Consider the following 19,172-nt stretch of genomic DNA (forward strand, 5'->3'; position numbering starts at 1 on the left):
GGTGCAGGCGGGAGGGATTCAGATTTCTGGATAACTGGGGCTCTTTCTGGGGAAGGTGGGACCTCAACAGACAGGATGGTCTACATCTGGACCTGAGGGGCACAAATATCCTGGGGTGGAGATTTGTTAGTGCTCTTTGGGGGGGTTTAAACTAATGCAGCAGGGGCATGGGAACCTGGATTGTAGTTTTCGGGTAAGGGAGAATGAGAGTATAGAGGTCAGGAGCTCAGATTTGACGTCGCAGGAGGGGGCCAGTGTTCAGGTAGGTGGTTTGAAGTGTGTCTACTTCAATGCCAGGAGTATACGAAATAAGGTAGGGGAACTGGCAGCATGGGTTGGTACCTGGGACTTTGATGTTGTGGCCATTTCGGAGACATGGATAGAGCAGGGACAGGAATGGATGTTGCAGGATCCGGGGTTTAGGTGTTTTAGTAAGCTCAGAGAAGGAGGCAAAAGAGGGGGAGGTGTGGCGCTGCTAGTCAAGAGCAGTATTACGGTGGCTGAGAGGATGCTAGATGGGGACTCATCTTCCGAGGTAGTATGGGCTGAGGTTAGAAACAGGAAAGGAGAGGTCACACTGTTGGGAGTCTTCTATAGGCCTCCAAATAGTTCTTGGGATGTAGAGGAAAGGATGGCGAGGATGATCCTGGATAAGAGCGAAAGTAACAGGGTAGTTATTATGGGAGACTTTAACTTTCCAAATATTGACTGGAAAAGATATAGTTCGAGTACATTAGATGGGTCGTTTTTTTCTACAGTGTGTGCAGGAGGGTTTCCTGACACAGTTTGTTGACAGGCCAACAAGAGGCGAGGCCACGTTGGATTTGGTTTTGGGTAATGAACCAGGCCAGGTGTTGGATTTGGAGGTAGGAGAGCACTTTGGGGACAGTGACCACAATTCGGTGACGTTTACGTTAATGATGGAAAGGGATAAGTATACACCGCAGGGCAAGAGTTATAGCTGGGGGAAGGGCAATTATGATGCCATTAGACGTGACTTGGGGGAGATAAGGTGGAGAAGTAGGCTGCAAGTGTTGGGCACACTGGATAAGTGGAGCTTGTTCAAGGATCAGCTACTGCGTGTTCTTGATAAGTATGGACCGGTCAGGCAGGGAGGAAGGCGCCGAGCGAGGGAACCGTGGTTTACCAAAGAAGTGGAATCTCTTGTTAAGAGGAAGAAGGAGGCCTATGTGAAGATGAGGTGTGAAGTTTCAGTTGGGGCGATGGATAGTTACAAGGTAGCGAGGAAGGATCTAAAGAGAGAGCTAAGACGAGCAAGGAGGGGACATGAGAAGTATTTGGCAGGAAGGATCAAGGAACACCCAAAAGCTTTCTATAGGTATGTCAGGAATGAGCGAATGACTAGGGAAAGAGTAGGACCAGTCGAGGACAGGAATGGGAAGTTGTGTGTGGAGTCTGAAGAGATAGGCGAGATACTAAATGAATATTTTTTGTCAGTATTCACTCAGGAAAAAGATAATGTTGTGGAGGAGAATGCTGAGCCCCAGGCTAATAGATTAGATGGCATTGAGGTACGTAGGGAAGAGGTGTTGGCAATTCTGGGCAGGCTGAAAATAGGTAAGTCCCCGGGACCTGATGGGATTTATCCTAGGATTCTCTGGGAGGCCAGGGAAGAGATTGCTGGACCTTTGGCTTTGATTTTTATGTCATCATTGGCTACAGGAATAGTGCCAGAGGACTGGAGGATAGCAAATGTGGTCCCTTTGTTCAAAAAGTGGAGCAGAGACAACCCCGGCAACTATAGACAGTCTGTAGTGGTTAAAGCCTTGGAGGCGATTATAAGAGACAAGATTTATAATCATCTAGATAGGAATAATATGATCAGGGATAGTCAGCATGGCTTTGTGAAGGGTAGGTCATGCCTCACAAACCTTATCGAGTTCTTTGAGAAGGTGACTGAACAGGTAGACGAGGGTAGAGCAGTTGATGTGGTGTATATGGATTTCAGCAAAGCGTTTGATAAGGTTCCCCACGGTAGGCTATTGCAGAAAATACGGAGGCTGGGGATTGAGGGTGATTTAGAGATGTGGATCAGAAATTGGCTAGCTGAAAGAAGACAGAGGGTGGTGGTTGATGGGAAATGTTCAGAATGGAGTTCAGTTACAAGTGGAGTACCACAAGGATCTGTTCTGGGGCCGTTGCTGTTTGTCATTTTTATCAATGACCTAGAGGAAGGCGCAGGAGGGTGGGTGAGTAAATTTGTAGACGATACTAAAGTCGGTGGTGTTGTCGATAGCGTGGAAGGATGTCGCAGGTTACAGAGGGATATAGATAAGCTGCAGAGCTGGGCTGAGAGGTGGCAAATGTAGTTTAATGTAGAGAAGTGCGAGGTGATTCACTTTGGAAGGAATAACAGGAATGCGGAATAATTGGCGATATGGCAAAGTTCTTGGAAGTGTGGATGAGCAGAGGGATCTAGATGTCCATGTACATAGATCCCTGAAAGTTGCCACCCAGGTTGATAGGGTTGTGAAGAAGGACAATGGAGTGTTCGCCTTTATTGGTTGAGGGATTGAGTCCCGGAGTCAGGAGGTCATATTGCAGCTGTACAGAACTCTGGTACGGCCGCATTTGGAGTATTGCGTACAGTTCTGGTCACCGCATTATAGGAAGGACGTGGAGGCTTTGGAGCGGGTGCAGAGGAGATTTACCAGGATGTTGCCTGGTGTGGACGGAAAATCTTATGAGGAAAGGCTGATGGACTTGAGGTTGTTTTCGTTAGAGAGAAGAAGGTTAAGAGGAGACTTAATAGAGGCATACAAAATGATCAGGGGGTTGGATAGGGTGGACAGTGAGAGCCTTCTCCCGCGGATGGAAATGGCTGGCACGAGGGGACATAGCTTTAAACTGAGGGGTAATAGATATAGGACAGAGGTCAGAGGTAGGTTCTTTACGCAAAGAGTAGTGAGGCCGTGGAATGCCCTACCTGCTACAGTAGTGAACTCACCAACATTGAGGGCATTTAAAAGATTATTGGATAAACATATGGATGATAATAGCATAGTGTAGGTTAGATGGCTTTTGTTTCGGTGCAACATCGTGGGCCGAAGGGCATGTACTGCGCTGTATTGTTCTATGTTCTAACCCTCCCGATCTCTGTAACCTCCTCCAGCCCCCTACGACCCTCCCTATCTCTGTAACCTCCTCCAGCCCCTACAGCCCTCCCTATCTCTGTAACCTCCTCCAGCCCCCTACAACCCTCCCTATCTCTGTAACCTCCTCCTGTCCGTGCAACCCTCCCTATCTCTGTAACCTCCTCCTGTCCCTGCAACCCTCCCTATCTCTGTAACCTGCTCCAGCCCCTACAACCCTCCCTATCTCTGGAACCTCCTCCAGCCCCCTCCGACCCTCCCTATCTCTGTAAGTTCCTCCAGCCCCTACAACCCTCCCTATCTCTGTAACCTCCTCCAGCCCCCTACAACCCCCCCTGATCTCTGTAACCTCCTCCTGTCCCTGCAACCCTCCCTATCTCTGTAACCTCCTCCAGTCTCTACAACCCTCCCTATCTCTGTAACCTCCTCCAGCCCCCTACAACCCTCCCTATCTCTGTAACATCTTCCAGGCCCTACAACCCTCCCGATCTCTGTAACCTCCTCCAGTCCGTACAACCCTCCCTATCTCTGTGACCTCCTCCTGTCCCTGCAACACTCCCTATCTCCGTGACCTCCTCCTGTCCCTGCAACCCTCCCTATCTCGGTGACCTCCTCCTGTCCCTGCAACCCTCCCTATCTCTGTAACCTCTTCCAGGCCCTACAACCGTCCCTATCTCTGTAACCTCCTCCAGTCCCTACAACCCTCCCTATCTCTGTAACATCCTCCAGCTCCTACACCCCTCCCTATCTCTGTAACCTCCTCCAGTCCCTACGACCCTCCCTATCTCTGTAACCTCCTCCAGCCGCCTACAACCCTCCCTATCTCTGTAACCTCCTCCTGTCCCTGCAACCCTCCCTATCTCTGTAACCTCCTCCAGTCCCTACAACCCTCCCTATCTCTGTAACCTCCTCCAGCCCCCTACAACCCTCCCTATCTCTGTAACTTCTTCCAGTCCCTACAACCCTCCCTATCTCTGTAACCTCCTCCAGTCCGTACAACCCTCCCTATCTCTGTGACCTCCTCCTGTCCCTGCAACCCTCCCTATCTCCGTGACCTCCTCCTGTCCCTGCAACCCTCCCTATCTCTGTGACGTCCTCCTGTCCCTGCAACCCTCCCTATCTCTGTGACCTCCTCCTGTCCCTGCAACCCTCCCTATCTCTGTAACCACTTCCAGGCCCTACAACCGTCCCTATCTCTGTAACCTCCTCCAGTCCCTACACCACTCCCTATCTCTGTAACCTCCTCCAGCTCCTACACCCCTCCCTATCTCTGTAACATCCTCCAGTCCCTAGAACCCTCCCTATCTCTGTAACATCCTCCAGTCCCTCCAATCCTCCCTATTTCTGTAACCTCCTCTTGCCCCCTACAACCCTCCCTATCTCTGTAACCTCCTCCTGTCCCTGCAACCCTCCCTATGTCTGTAACCTCTTCCAGGCCCTACACCCCTCCCTATCTCTGTAACCTCCTCCTGTCCCTGCAACCCTCCCTATCTCTGTAACCTCCTCCTGTCCCTGCAACCCTCCCTATCTCTGTAACCCCCTCCTGTCCCTGCATCCCTCCCTATCTCTGTAACATCCTCCTGTCCCTGCAACCCTCCCTATCTATGTAACCTCCTGCAGCCCCTACAACCCTCCCTATCTCTGTAAACTCCTCCAGCCTGTACACCCCTCCGTATCTCTGTAACCTCCTCCAGTTCCTACATCCCTCCCTATCTCTGTAACCTCCTCCTGTCCGTGCAACCCTCCCTATCTCTGTAAGCTCCTCCTGTCCGTGCAACCCTCCCTATCTCTGTAACCTCCTGCAGCCCCTACAACCCTCCCTTCCAGGCCCTAGACCCCTCCCTATCTCTATAACCTCCTCCTGTCCCTGCAAACCTCCCTATCTCTGTAACCTCTTCCAGGCCCTACACCCCTCCCTATCTCTGTAACCTCCTCCTGTCCGTGCAACCCTCCTTATCTCTGTAACCTCCTGCAGCCCTTACAACCCTCCCTTCCAGGCCCTACACCCCTCCCTATCTCTGTAACCTCCTCCTGTCCCTGCAAACCTCCCTATCTCTGTAACCTCCTCGAGCCCCAACACCCCTCCCTATCTCTGTAACCTCCAACAGCCCCTACACCCCTCCCTATCTCTGTAACATGCTCCAGCCCCTTCACCCCTCCCTATCTCTGTAACCTCCTCCAGCCCCTACAACCCTCCCTATCTCTGTAACCTCCTCCAGCCCCTACAACCCTCCCTATCTCAGTAACCTCCTCCAGCCCCCTACAACCCTCCCTATCTCTGTAACCTCTTCCAGCCCCTACACCCCTCCCTATCTCTGTAACCTCCTCCAGCCCCTACACCCCTCCCTATCTCTGTAACCTCCTCCAGTCCCCTACAACCCTCCCTATCTCTGTAACCTCCTCCTGTCCCTGCAACCCTCCCTATCTCTGTAACCTCCTCCAGCTCCTACATGCCTCCCTATCTCTGTCACCTCTTCCAGGCCCTACACCTTTCCCTATTTCTGTCACCTCCTCCTGTCCCAGCAACCCTCCCTATCTCTGTAACCTCCTCCTGTCCCTGCAACCCTCCCTATCTATGTAACCTCCTGCAGCCCCTACAACCCTCCCTATCTCTGTAACCTCCTCCAGCTCCTACATCCCTCCCTATCTCTGTAAGCTCCTCCTGACCGTGCAACCCTCCCTATCTCTGTAACCTCCTCCTGTCCGTGCAACCCTCCCTATCTCTGTAACCTCCTTCCAGCCCCCGACGACCCTCCCTATCTCTGTAACCTCCTCCAGCCCCCTACAACCCTCCCTATCTCTGTAACCTCCTCCAGCCCCTACAACCCTCCCTATCTCTGTAACCTCCTCCTGTCCCTGCAACCCTCCCTATCTCTGTAACCTCCTCCAGTCCCTACAACCCTCCCTATCTCTGTAACCTCCTCCAGCCCCCTCCAACCCTCCCTATCTCTGTAACCTCTTCCAGGCCCTACAACCCTCCCTATCTCTGTAACCTCCTCCAGTCCCTACAACCCTCCCTATCTCTGTGACCTCCTCCTGTCCCTGCAACGCTCCCTATCTCTGTGACCACCTCCTGTCCCTGCAACCCTCCCTATCTCTGTGACCTCCTCCTGTCCCTGCAACCCTCCCTATCTCTGTGACCTCCTCCTGTCCCTGCAACCCTCCCTATCTCTGTAACCTCTTCCAGGCCCTACAACCCTCCCTATCTCTGTAACCTCCTCCAGCCCCTACAAGCCTCCCTATCTCTGTAACCTGCTCCAGCCCCTACAACCCTCCCTATCTCAGTATCCTCCTCCAGCCCCCTATGACCCTCCCTCTCTCTGTAACCTCCTCCAACCCCCTACAACCCTCCCTATCTCTGTAACCTCCTCCAGCCCCTACAACCCTCCCTATCTCTGTAACCTCCTCCAGCCCCCTACAACCCTCCCTATCTCTGTAACCTCCTCCTGTCCCTGCAACCCTCCCTATCTCTGTGACCTCCTCCTGTCCCTGCAACCCTCCCTATCTCTGTAACCTCTTCCAGGCCCTACAACCCTCCCTATCTCTGTAACCTCCTCCAGTCCCTACAACTCTCCCTATCTCTGTAACCTCCTCCAGCTCCTACACCCTTTCCTATCTCTGTCACCTCCTCCAGCTCCTACACCCCTCCCTATCTCTGTAACCTGCTACAGCCCCTACAACCCTCCCTATCTCTGTAACCTCCTCCAGCCCCCTAAAGCCCTCCCTATCTCTGTAACCCCCTCCTGTCCCTGCAACACTCCATATCTCTGTAACCTCCTCCAGCCACCTACAACCCTCCCGATCTCTGTAACTGACAAAGCAAGAATTTCTTTACCCGTTAGTCTGGCCACAATAAAAGTCGAGTTGGATTTGCAGGTACAGCATTAGTTATTTTATTTGACTTGCAAGTCTGTCTCAATTCACAGAGGTACAAAACACATCTTGCTTTGTATACCTCCGGAATCAAGTGAATGTGTAAGACAAAGAAATCCCTACTGATGCACACAAATGGCATCAAGTTTCACATACACGATTCCCATAGGTCATCCTATACCCCTCCTGACCTGGCCATACATCCTCATTGGCTCACTTCCAATCCCTTCCTCTGGCCCCCTATTACCCAGCATCCTTTTCCCCTCCGTAGCTGGACACACCTCCTCCTTGCTTTGCCATGCGGTCTGAAATCCTTTGTCTGTGAACTCACCAGGATGAGACTGGCCTATCTCTACATTACAGTAACTAATATCTCTAAAGTAACTACTTTATATTACATTCGTCATTCCCTCCTTTTATCATTCCATGATAACCGAACTATCCAATCCATAGCTACTGTCCCTCATCTAAAAAGATCCATCGCTGCATTTCCAATTCCTGGCGCAGCCCCCCTTCATCTGCTGCACCCTCATGGATTTTGACAGCCAAGATTTTAGGGGCGTTGATCTGTTCCAGTGCACCCCACATTCTACCCATCACACATTTAAGGATGGCTGGGCCCACAAAGATGCAGCCGATAGCCACCACTAAATACATGGCCATATTTATCAACCAGTCCTTCCAACCTCCAAATCCCCAGTTACCCCAAGAGCCAGGATCCTGCATTCCGTCCAGGTGATCCCGTATGTGATCCATAAATTTAGTGATGTTAGCGGTCAAGTCTTGAACTCCCATGACACACTTGCCCTGTACGATAGCGCATACCCCACCCTCACGGGCCAGAAGATAGTCAAGAGCATACCAGTTCTGTATTGCAAACAACCGCAGCTGAGACAATTCCTTGGTTATTGCCCCGAGGGCTCCCAAGGTTTCATTTCCCAAGATGGTAAGGCCACAAATAAAATAATTCCTATTGCTGACAGCCAAGGAACCCCCCACACCTCCCAGTGTCAAGACGCTCAGAATCCCCCACCCGGCTGAGTGGCCCCGGTTGGGTGCGAGAACCTGAGGTTTTTTCCAGTTCTCGCAGAATTCAGCTGAGACTGCCCGGCGTGCTAACTGATTGTGCAGCATCCACGCCGAGGGGCAGGGGACTGTGGTAGGGGCTAGAGTCCCAATAGCAATTTGGCGGGGAAATGGGGGTGACAAAACATTGGTCGCTGTGCCATTAAATAAAAAGTAGTATCCTTGGTCAGTGTACAGGTAAGCATCACAATCAGTATATCGGTTGCGTAGGGATCCCCCAGTAGCCCAGTTTATCAGGCTTCGAAACGCCCATTCGGGCCGCCTAGCAATGCGGAAAGCCCTAGTCCCAACAGTGATATGAGAGACATTCGCCCAGCCACAAAGGAGCTGGAGGTCGGCGTTCAATGGAACACAGGTGGTGTTGTAACAAACGCATTGGCCAGACGCCTGGGTGATATGACACCTCCTGTCCGTACAGGTGGGGAACAGACATGTTATATTCGTTTCCACCTCTCCCAGCAAACAGCCGTATCCTTCACTGCTGAAACAATTCTCGTACGACCGGGAATCCCTATTGGGAGTGAAGTGGCTCGGTATATACGCCCTCCACCGTTGCAGCCTATCATACTGTGAGTGGGAATTATCCCGAGGAAGGGGAAGGCAAATAGCCGGTGGTGCTGAACCCAGATCGTAAGGAAGAGTGACTTGCTCGGGCGGTGGCTCGGAATGCTGACAATGAACCACCGTTTGGGGAGTGCTCCAAAGCGGTGAAACAGAAAATAACCTAGACACCGCTGCGGGGTTCGGGTAGCAGACAACCCGTCCGTGGCCATACAAGCGGTGGTAAATCTGGTAGAAGAGATTCATACTACCCGGGTTTTCCTCAGTTTGGCCTTTAACTAAATTAAGTGTATCTCCTGATAACCTACGTTCTAGTTGTACTTCCCTTCTCACACGCCCCGTCCTCTCTCTAGTCCCCCTCTCTCTCTCACAGCCTCTTACTACGCTCTCCTGACGACCTTTATCGCACCAATCTTAACACATCCAAAATCAAATTTACATGTACTCCAAAAACAAGGCAATGTCCATATAATGTTCCCTTCCCATCGCCGGGACCGGTGCAATTGCTTCATGAGTCCTGCATTGTCCTTGACTTTGATGACCTTCCATGAGATGATACCATGTCCTCGTATATGGGGGCAGCGAAGAACATCACCTTTGCATCAATGAAATGTCCTTGTAGTTTGGTTGGGGTTACAAATGTAGATAATATTTCCCTTTTCCATGTCCGTCGCCAATAACACTCCAAGCGAGGTGAGGCCGTAGATCACACAGGCGGTGCGTAGCCACCCCATCATATTCCACACCTGTAAAATAGCACTGGAGAAGGGAGGCAGGTTAGTAACCGACCTTTTACAGTAGTGGAGATGGACCCAATTTACAGTGATGGAGGTGGACCCAAGCACTTCGCCCCTCCACTTTAACTGCTGTGGGGGTAGTAAGGAGAACTTGGAAGGGCCCGTCCCATCGCGGCTCCGACCCCTTCCTAGTCCAATTTTTGACCATGACATAACTGCCGGGCTGGACTGAAAGTGAGCTAGGTGCTGGGGGCGATGGCTGGTGAGCCGCGCGGACCTGGCCATGGAGCTCCTTGAGCACCTGCGTGAGGGCTAGAACATAGGTGGTCATCTCTTCAGTCATATGGTGAAACTGAACCAGTCTGGGAACCTGCAGGCTCCAGGGAGTTCTAAGAGGCCTGCCATAAAGAATCTCGGCAGGAGAGAGCCGGGCCGGTCCCGCAGGTGTAACCCGCAGCTGGAAGAGGGCAACGGGGAGCAACTTAAGCCATGTCAGTCCCGTGTCTGCTCTTAATTTAGCCAATTTAGTTTTGAGGGTCTGATTGTGTCTCTCAACCAACCCGGCTGCCTGCGGTCTGTAAGCACAGTGTAACTGCTGGCGTATGCCCAACTGGGAGCAAAACTCCTTGTTAATTTGTCCAATAAAATGAGGCCCATTATCAGAACTTAACTGAGCTGGTATACCGTATCGGGGAATGATTTCCCGCATCAAAACTTTAACCACAGTAGCAGCTTTATTATCGATAGTCGGATACGCCTCGACCCATCTGCTGAACACATCCACAATGACCAAAACATATTTATAACATTGACACCTTTCCAACTCAATGTAATCCATTTGGAGCGTCTCAAAGGGACCACTGGGCAACGGGGTTTGCCCCATCCCACAAGGGATACCTTTGCTGGTGTTATATTGCTGACAAATCAAACACCGATTACTGATACTCTGGGCCAACCCCTGCATTTTAGGGTGCCACCAAGTGTCCAGCAACAAATCACTAGTCCCTTGAGCCCCACAATGAGTTGCAAAGTGTACACATTCAATGACCCATAAAGCCAGTACATCAGACATACAAGTCTGATGTGCAGGCGTGGTCCATAAAGAGGAAACAGAATCATATGTACAACCTAACCGTTTCCACATTTGTTTATCATTCTCAGGAGCGTCCTCCTGTCACCTTATGACGTCTTGGATGGTTGGCATTGACTTGTCAGAAGCAGACATATTTATAGTAGATCGTTTAGTCTGACTTAACATTTTAGGCACCATCACTTGCTGAATTTGCGCGGCTGTCCGCGCTGCACAATCTGCTTGTTCATTACCAACGTCAACTGGGGTCTTACCATTTGTGTGGGCAGCGCATTTAATGATGGAAATCTGCGCGGGCATAAGGAGGGCCTGTAGTAGGTCATTAACTAAACCCCGGTGGGATATTTCCGTGCCTGCCGAGGTCAGGAAGTCCCTATTCTTCCAGAGTTGTCCGAAGTGATGAACTACCCCGAAAGCGTATCGGGAGTCAGTGTAAATATTTACTCGACGATCTACCCCAAGTATACATGCACGGGTGGGGGCAAAAAGTTCGGCTTGTTGGGCTGAATAAGGGGTCCGGAAAGCTGCCGCTTCTAGAATCAGACCATCCTGTTCTACGATTGCATAACCGGACAATCTCTGGCCAGTGGGGCTTACTAATGCACTGCCATCAACATACATAACCATGTCAGGTTGTTCTAACGGAATATCACTCAGATCGTCCCTTATTGTGGTAGTTTCCTGAATCAAGGCTAAACAGTCGTGACCAGGTGCGTCCTCATGGACAGGGGGACCGCTAAGAAAACAGGCTGGATTGATAGTGGTACAGTATTTAAATGTCAGACGTGGATTGTTCAAAAGGTATATCTCATACCTATTCTGACGAGCTGTGGTAAGATGTTGAGTTTGCAGTTGCCCCAATAGTGCGATTACCGAGTGGGAGCTATATACCGTAATATCCTGTTGGAGAGTGATATTGGCAGCAGCCTGCAAACTATTGTATATCGCTGCCAAGATCTGGGTGCAAACAGGGTGGCCCAACGCCACTGGGTCGAGTTTGGAAGAGTAATATGCTACGGGCCGGTGCTTGTCCCCATGTTGCTGGGTGAGTACCGCTGTTGAACATCCTTCCAGAACAGTACAATATATCTGCCTTTGGATTTTGGTGGCAGCGGTGCGCAGGGGCCCTCTGGGAGGTGAGTACTTACTTTAAAAAGCCTTGCCTTTACAGGAGCAGCCCTTTGGATTTCGGCGGCAGCATTGCGCAGGGGCCTTCTGGGAGGTGAGTACTTAGTTTAAAAAAAACCCTTACCTTTACAGGAGCAGCCCTTTGGATTTCGGCGGCAGCGGTGCGCAGGGGCCTTCTGGGAGGTGAGTACTTAGTTTAAAAAAAACCCTTACCTTTACAGGAGCAGCCCTTTGGATTTCGGCGGCAGCGGTGCGCAGGGGCCTTCTGGGAGGTGAGTAGTGAATTTAAAAAGCCTTACCTTTACAGGAGCAGCCCTTTGGATTTCGGCGGCAGCGGTGCGCAGGGGCCTTCTGGGAGGTGAGTACTTACTTTAAAAAGCCTTGCCTTTACAGGACCTCTGGCAAGTCCCTCCCCCCCCCCCCCCGCCCAACCAATAAATTCTGGTGGAGAGGAAATCCGAGACACTACACGTGTAGTGTCTCCCACCCGCCCTCCTCCTCTAACCTAATAATAAGACCCATTGGTGTAAGGTAAGTGCCATATTGTATTATTATTATATTATTAGCATTGTGCAGGTCAAGGTTCGGAGGTGGAGGAGCAGTCTCTGTCAGCGAGAGAACCTGAGAACATCTAAGACACTCAGAAGGTAAGAAGGTAAGTAAGTGATTTTTACTTATTTTTACTTTTATACCTTTTTTCAAATTGTGTGTGTCGGGGGGAAACTGAAGTGACATCACAGAAAAGCTGTGGCCAGAGTGGCTGGTTGGGATTCTAACCTAAATTTTAAAAAAATTGAGTATTTGGTAACTAATTAAACATAATAACTTAATTATAATTTAGAGGATATCTAAGCCAGAGATCGGAGAGTATTATAGTTAGCTATCGCATTTCTATTAGAAATCTAGTGCTAGGAAACAGATAGTTGACAGTAACTTTGAAATTTTAAAAAAAGTATTTAAAAAAAAGACAAATTTTAATTTTAATTAATTGACGCAATGTCAGTTAGAGGGGTGCTGTGCTCTGACTGTGAGATGTGGCAGGTCCGGGAGGCTTCCAGCGTCCCGGATGGCTTCATCTGCAGAAAGTGCACCCAACTGGAGCTCCTCACAGACCGCATGGTTCGGTTGGAGCAGCAATTGGATGCACTTAGGAGCATGCAGGTGGCGGAAAGCGTCATAGATCGCAGTTATGTAAATGTGGTCACATCCAAGGTGCAGGCAGAGAAATGGGTGACCACCAGAAAGGGCAGGCAGTCAGTGCAGGAATCCCCTGTGGTTGTCCCCCTCTCGAACAGATATACCCCTTTGGATACTGTCGGGGGGGGATAGCCTATCAGGGGAAAACAGCAGCAGCCAGAGCAGTGGCACCACGGCTGGCTCTGATGTTCAGAAGGGAGGGTCAAAGCGCAGAAGAGTAATAGTAATAGGGGACTCTATAGTCAGGGGCACAGATAGGCGCTTCTGTGGACGTGAAAGAGACTCCAGGATGGTATGTTGCCTCCCTGGTGCCAGGGTCCATGATGTCTCCGAATGGGTAGAGGGAATCCTGAAGGGGGAGGGCAAACAGGCAGAGGTCGTTGTACATATTGGTACTAACGACATAGGCAGGAAGGGGCATGAGGTCCTGCAGCAGGAGTTCAGGGAGCTAGGCAGAAAGTTAAAAGACAGGACCTCGAGGGTTGTAATCTCGGGATTACTCCCTGTGCCACGTGCCAGTGAGGCTAGAAATAGGAAGATAGAGCAGATAAACACGTGGCTAAACAGCTGGTGTAGGAGGGAGGGTTTCCGTTATCTGGACCACTGGGAGCTCTTCCGGGGCAGGTGTGACCTGTATAAGAAGGACGGGTTGCATCTAAACCGGAGAGGCATAAATATCCTGGCCGCGAGGTTTGCTAGTGTCATACGGGAGGGTTTAAACTAGTATGGCAGGGGGGTGGGCACGGGAGCAATAGGTCAGAAGGTGAGAGCATTGAGGGAGAACTAGGGAATAGGGACAGTGTGGCTCTGAGGCAGAGCAGACGGGGAGAAGTTGCTGAACACAGCGGGTCTGGTGGCCTGAAGTGCATATGTTTTAATGCAAGGAGCATTACGGGTAAGGCAGATGAACTTAGAGCTTGGATTAGTACTTGGAACTATGATGTTGTTGCCATTACAGAGACCTGGTTGAGGGAAGGGCAGGATTGGCAGCTAAACGTTCCAGGATTTAGATGTTTCAGGCGGGATAGAGGGGGATGTAAAAGGGGAGGCGGAGTTGCGCTACTTGTTCGGGAGAATATCACAGCTGTACTGCGAGAGGACACCTCAGAGGGCAGTGAGGCTATATGGGTAGAGATCAGGAATAAGAAGGGTGCAGTCACAATGTTGGGGGTATACTACAGGCCTCCCAACAGCCAGCGGGAGATAGAGGAGCAGATAGGTAGACAGATTTTGGAAAAGAGTAAAAACAACAGGGTTGTGGTGATGGGAGACTTCAACTTCCCCAATATTGACTGGGACTCACTTAGTGCCAGGGGCTTAGACGGGGCGGAGTTTGTAAGGAGCATCCAGGAGGGCTTCTTAAAACAATATGTAAACAGTCCAACGAGGGAAGGGGCGGTACTGGACCTGGTATTGGGGAATGAGCCCGGCCAGGTGGTAGATGTTTCAGTAGGGGAGCATTTCGGTAACAGTGACCACAATTCAGTAAGTTTTAAAGTACTGGTGGACAAGGATAAGAGTGGTCCGAGGATGAATGTGCTAAATTGGGGGAAGGCTAATTATAAGAATATTAGGCGGGAACTGAAGAACATAGATTGGGGGCGGATGTTTGAGGGCAAATCAACATCTGACATGTGGGAGGCTTTCAAGTGTCAGTTGAAAGGAATACAGGACCGGCATGTTTCTGTGAGGAAGAAAGATAAATACGGCAATTTTCGGGAACCTTGGATGACGAGTGATATTGTAGGCCTCGTCAAAAAGAAAAAGGAGGCATTTGTCAGGGCTAAAAGGCTGGGAGCAGACGAAGCCTGTGTGGCATATAAGGAAAGTAGGAAGGAACTTAAGCAAGGAGTCAGGAGGGCTAGAAGGGGTCACGAAAAGTCATTGGCAAATAGGGTTAAGGAAAATCCCAAGGCTTTTTACACGTACATAAAAAGCAAGAGGGTAGCCAGGGAAAGGGTTGGCCCACTGAAGGATAGGCAAGGGAATCTATGTGTGGAGCCAGAGGAAATGGGCGAGGTACTAAATGAATACTTTGCATCAGTATTCACCAAAGAGAAGGAATTGGTAGATGTTGAGTCTGGAGAAGGGGGTGTAGATAGCCTGGGTCACATTGTGATCCAAAAAGACGAGGTGTTGGGTGTCTTAAAAAATATTAAGGTAGATAAGTCCCCAGGGCCTGATGGGATCTACCCCAGAATACTGAAGGAGGCTGGAGAGGAAATTGCTGAGGCCTTGACAGAAATCTTTGGATCCTCACTGTCTTCAGGTGATGTCCCGGAGGACTGGAGAATAGCCAATGTTGTTCCTCTGTTTAAGAAGGGTAGCAAGGATAATCCCGGGAACTACAGGCCGGTGAGCCTTACTTCAGTGGTAGGGAAATTACTGGAGAGAATTCTTCGAGACAGGATCTACTCCCATTTGGAAGCAAATGGACGTATTAGTGAGAGGCAGCACGGTTTTGTGAAGGGGAGGTCGTGTCTCACTAACTTGATAGAGTTTTTCGAGGAGGTCACTAAGATGATTGATGCAGGTAGGGCAGTGGATGTTGTCTATATGGACTTCAGTAAGGCCTTTGACAAGGTCCCTCATGGTAGACTAGTACAAAAGGTGAAGTCACACGGGATCAGGGGTGAGCTGGCAAGGTGGATACAGAACTGGCTCGGCAATAGAAGGCAGAGAGTTGTCTGGAGACTTGGGCGGAGAGATGGCAGATGGAGTTTAATCCGGACAAATGTGAGGTAATGCATTTTGGAAGGTCTAATGCAGGTAGGGATTATACAGTGAATGGTAGAACCCTCAAGAGTATTGAAAGTCAAAGAGATCTAGGAGTACAGGTCCACAGGTCATTGAAAGGGGCAACACAGGTGGAGAAGGTAGTCAAGAAGGCATACGGCATGCTTGCCTTCATTGGCCGGGGCATTGAGTATAAGAATTGGCAAGTCATGTTGCAGCTGTATAGAACCTTAGTTAGGCCACACTTGGAGTATAGTGTTCAATTCTGGTCGCCACACTACCAGAAGGATGTGGAGGCTTTAGAGAGGGTGCAGAAGAGATTTACCAGAATGTTGCCTGGTATGGAGGGCATAAGCTATGAGGAGCGATTGAATAAACTCGGTTTGTTCTCACTGGAACAAAGGAGGTTGAGGGGAGACCTGATAGAGGTCTACAAAATTATGAGGGGCATAGACAGAGTGGATAGTCAGAGGCTTTTCCCCAGGGTAGAGGGGTCAATTACTAGGGGGCATAGGTTTAAGGTGAGAGGGGCAAGGTTTAGAGTAGATGTACGAGGCAAGTTTTTTACACAGAGGGTAGTGGGTGCCTGGAACTCGCTACCGGAGGAGGTAGTGGAAGCAGGGACGATAGGGACATTTAAGGGGCATCTTGACAAATATATGAATAGGATGGGAATAGAAGGATACCGACCCAGGAAGTGTAGAAGATTGTAGTTTAGTCGGGCAGCATGGTCGGCACGGGCTTGGAGGGCCGAAGGGCCTGTTCCTGTGCTGTACATTTCTTTGTTCTTTGTTCTTTGTTCTTTGGAATGGTCGGTCGTACAAGGGCCTACCGAGGGCCGGTGCTTGTAACAAGGCCTGCTTAAGGCAACGGAAGGCTTCGAGTGCCTCGGTGGTGAGAGTAAAATTCCCCCCTTCACTAGTGTAAGGCGTCAGCAGCTTTGTATAGACAGCGATGTTTGGTATCCACTGCCGACAATAATTCACCATACCCAGCCAATGACGGACCTCCTTGGCTATTGTAGGGGCGGGGAATTGGCATATTGGTTCAATCCTACTGGGTTCGAGACTTTTTTCTGTGGCTGTAAGTAAAACTCCTAAGAACTTAACCTTTCTCTGAGCCATCAAGACCTTCGATTGTGAGACAACATCACCCAACGAGGATAGGTGGTTTAATAGCTGGATCACATCATCCCTATTACTGGGCTCGTCAGGACTTGCTACCAATATGTCATCTACATACTGCACTAGAGTGGAACCATGCTCCAATGTCAAGGCCTGGAGTTGGGTCTGCAGACATGTGGAGAAGAGCGTAGGTGAGTTGACGAACCCCTGTGGCAGTCGGGTCCAGGTATACTGCTGTCCATTGTAAGTGAAGGCAAACAAATATTGGCTTTCAGTTGCAAGTGGGAGGGCAAAGAAGGGGTGCTGAAGGTCAACTATGGCGAAGACCCGGGCTTGAGCTGGAATTTGAGCCAGTATGTGGGCAGGGTTAGGGACGAGAGCATGTAACGGCTGTACGATGGCATTGATTGAACGTAAATCCTGTACTAATCGGTACTGGTCTGGTTTGGCTGGTTTAGGCACAGCAAGTATGGGGGTGTTACATTCTGATTGGCAAGGGACCAAAATACCCTGTTGCAACAGCTCTCGGATTAATTTGTCTATAGATGGGGCAGCTTGGGATTTCAGGGGGTATTGCCGAATGGAAGGCAGCTTTACATGGTCCTTAATCGTTACCTTAATAGGTGTAACATTTGTCTTTCCCACTTGTGATGGGTATTCCGCCCAGACCTGTGGATTGACATATTCCAACACATCATGTCCCCTGTGATGCTGCAGTCGAGTGTTAATCGTTTCAGGGACCTCAAAATATTTTATGGCAGTGCCGTCCGGCATGACTTGAAGTGCGTACTCTGTTGGATCTGAATGATCCACTGCCCTCCTTACCCTAGGCCCCAGATCCTTAGCATGGTACTGGTCGTGGACCTGACGTGTAATATGAGGGCTTACCGAAGCTGACTGTGGCCATAAATGTGGTGGTATTGTAACAAAATCGGCTGTACCTTCTTTTCCCGTGACTGTGGCTGTAACTTTGACTGGCCATTCGGTCCCAATTAATGGCCGGTATTTGTCCTCCAACTCCCTGTTTTGTCCGGTTCTGTCACAGGCCAGGGTAACGTGATGCAGTGAATGTTCAATGTCTAATGTCCACCACTGGGGGGTGATAGAAATATAGCACTGTTGTCTCATCCTCCATGATTGAACCGTTACCCCTTCGTCTCCGCACTCTAGCTGTAGCTGGAAGATACACAGTAAATCTCGGGCCAACAAGTTACAGTCCAATCCAGTAGTCACTACAAACTGATGATCTGCAGACTTATTCTCGTAAGTGACTGTCACAGGTTCAGAAATAGGATACTCACACACCTGTCCTTGGAACCCCTACAAATGCTGGGTGTGGTCAGATAGTGGTAGTCGAAGTTCTGATTGCACAGAAGACATGGCTGCTCCAGTGTCGATTACAAATGAGTGATGTTGATCTATCTGCAGAGAGATAATAGGTTCCCTGTCCAATTGGAGAGTCCTTATGACTAAATTAGCTAGTCAATCCTGTGTTGGGAAAGGGTTTGCCTGAGAGAAGTCCGTGTATCTCGTCTGTCCTCCCCTTGGTGGGTACCTCCTCATTTGGGTTGGGTAGTCTCCTTCTGCTGCCTGTCTTTTAAAGGGGCATTCCTGTTGCCAGTAATTTGCACGGCCGCAATTAAAACATGCATTGCTCCCTCTATATCTGCCCCGTCCTCTTCTCCCAGTAGACCAATGGCCCCTCAGAGGGGGCGGCGGTTGTAAAGTTGTTGGTGCATACGGTGGGCCATAAAAAGGAGCTTTGGGTGGGTTTGATATCCTCCCCCTCGCTGATCCACCCACCCAAAGTCACAATATTGGGGCTCCTGCTGGTAAACTACCATTTCTGCCGCTTGTTGGGGTCGCAGATCATCATTTTTCATTACATACTCCGTCTTAACCTTTGTAACTGAGCCTCCTTCCTGGCCTACACCCTCCTTCCAATAAAATCTGACTGCCCTTGCCATCTGGGAAGGGTCGTTCTCTGTCCAATTCATGTTGTTACATTTCACGGCAGTAGCCACGGAAGGTGGTAGGCAATGCATTAACATAGCACAATATTGAGGGGAATTCTGACCATTTTGATATGGCAAGTCGCCTGACTGCCCACGGTAGATTTCATTAAAACGTTCCAGAAATTCCTCTGGCTCTTCAATCTTCTTAGGTTTTAGGTCTAAGATAGCAGAAATATTTATGGGCTTTTGAAATGTGCTATTCAACGCATTCAGGATTTGTGTCCGTCTATCGTCGTCCAACGCATGGGCTTGCTGAAGTGCGGCGTGGCTAGCATAATTCAAGTGATTAAGATAATTGCGGTACTCTGCTGGGGTTAAAACCTGCTGGACTAGGGCCCAGAGGTCCCTAGAATCAGCTTGATAAATTGAGAAGGTAGTTCTCAGGGAATCCACGAAAGCAGCAGGAGATTTTTTTCTATCTGGGATTGTAGCCATAATAGCCATCCTCTCACTGGGTGTCCATGGGAAATAAACGTCTATCGTGGGCTGGGCCCCGGCGGTCACCGCGTCAG

The 19,172-nt window shown here is 50.0% G+C and overlaps 1 protein-coding gene across 3 annotated transcripts in view; it reads left to right on the forward strand.

Moving 5' to 3' along the window:
* LOC140405402 (integrin alpha-7-like) overlaps positions 1-19,172 on the forward strand; it is a 364,198-nt gene that overhangs the window by 274,982 nt on the left and 70,044 nt on the right. The window lies entirely within an intron of this gene.

The sequence above is a fragment of the Scyliorhinus torazame genome, chromosome X, assembly GCF_047496885.1.
Source record: "Scyliorhinus torazame isolate Kashiwa2021f chromosome X, sScyTor2.1, whole genome shotgun sequence".
NCBI lineage: Eukaryota > Metazoa > Chordata > Chondrichthyes > Carcharhiniformes > Scyliorhinidae > Scyliorhinus > Scyliorhinus torazame.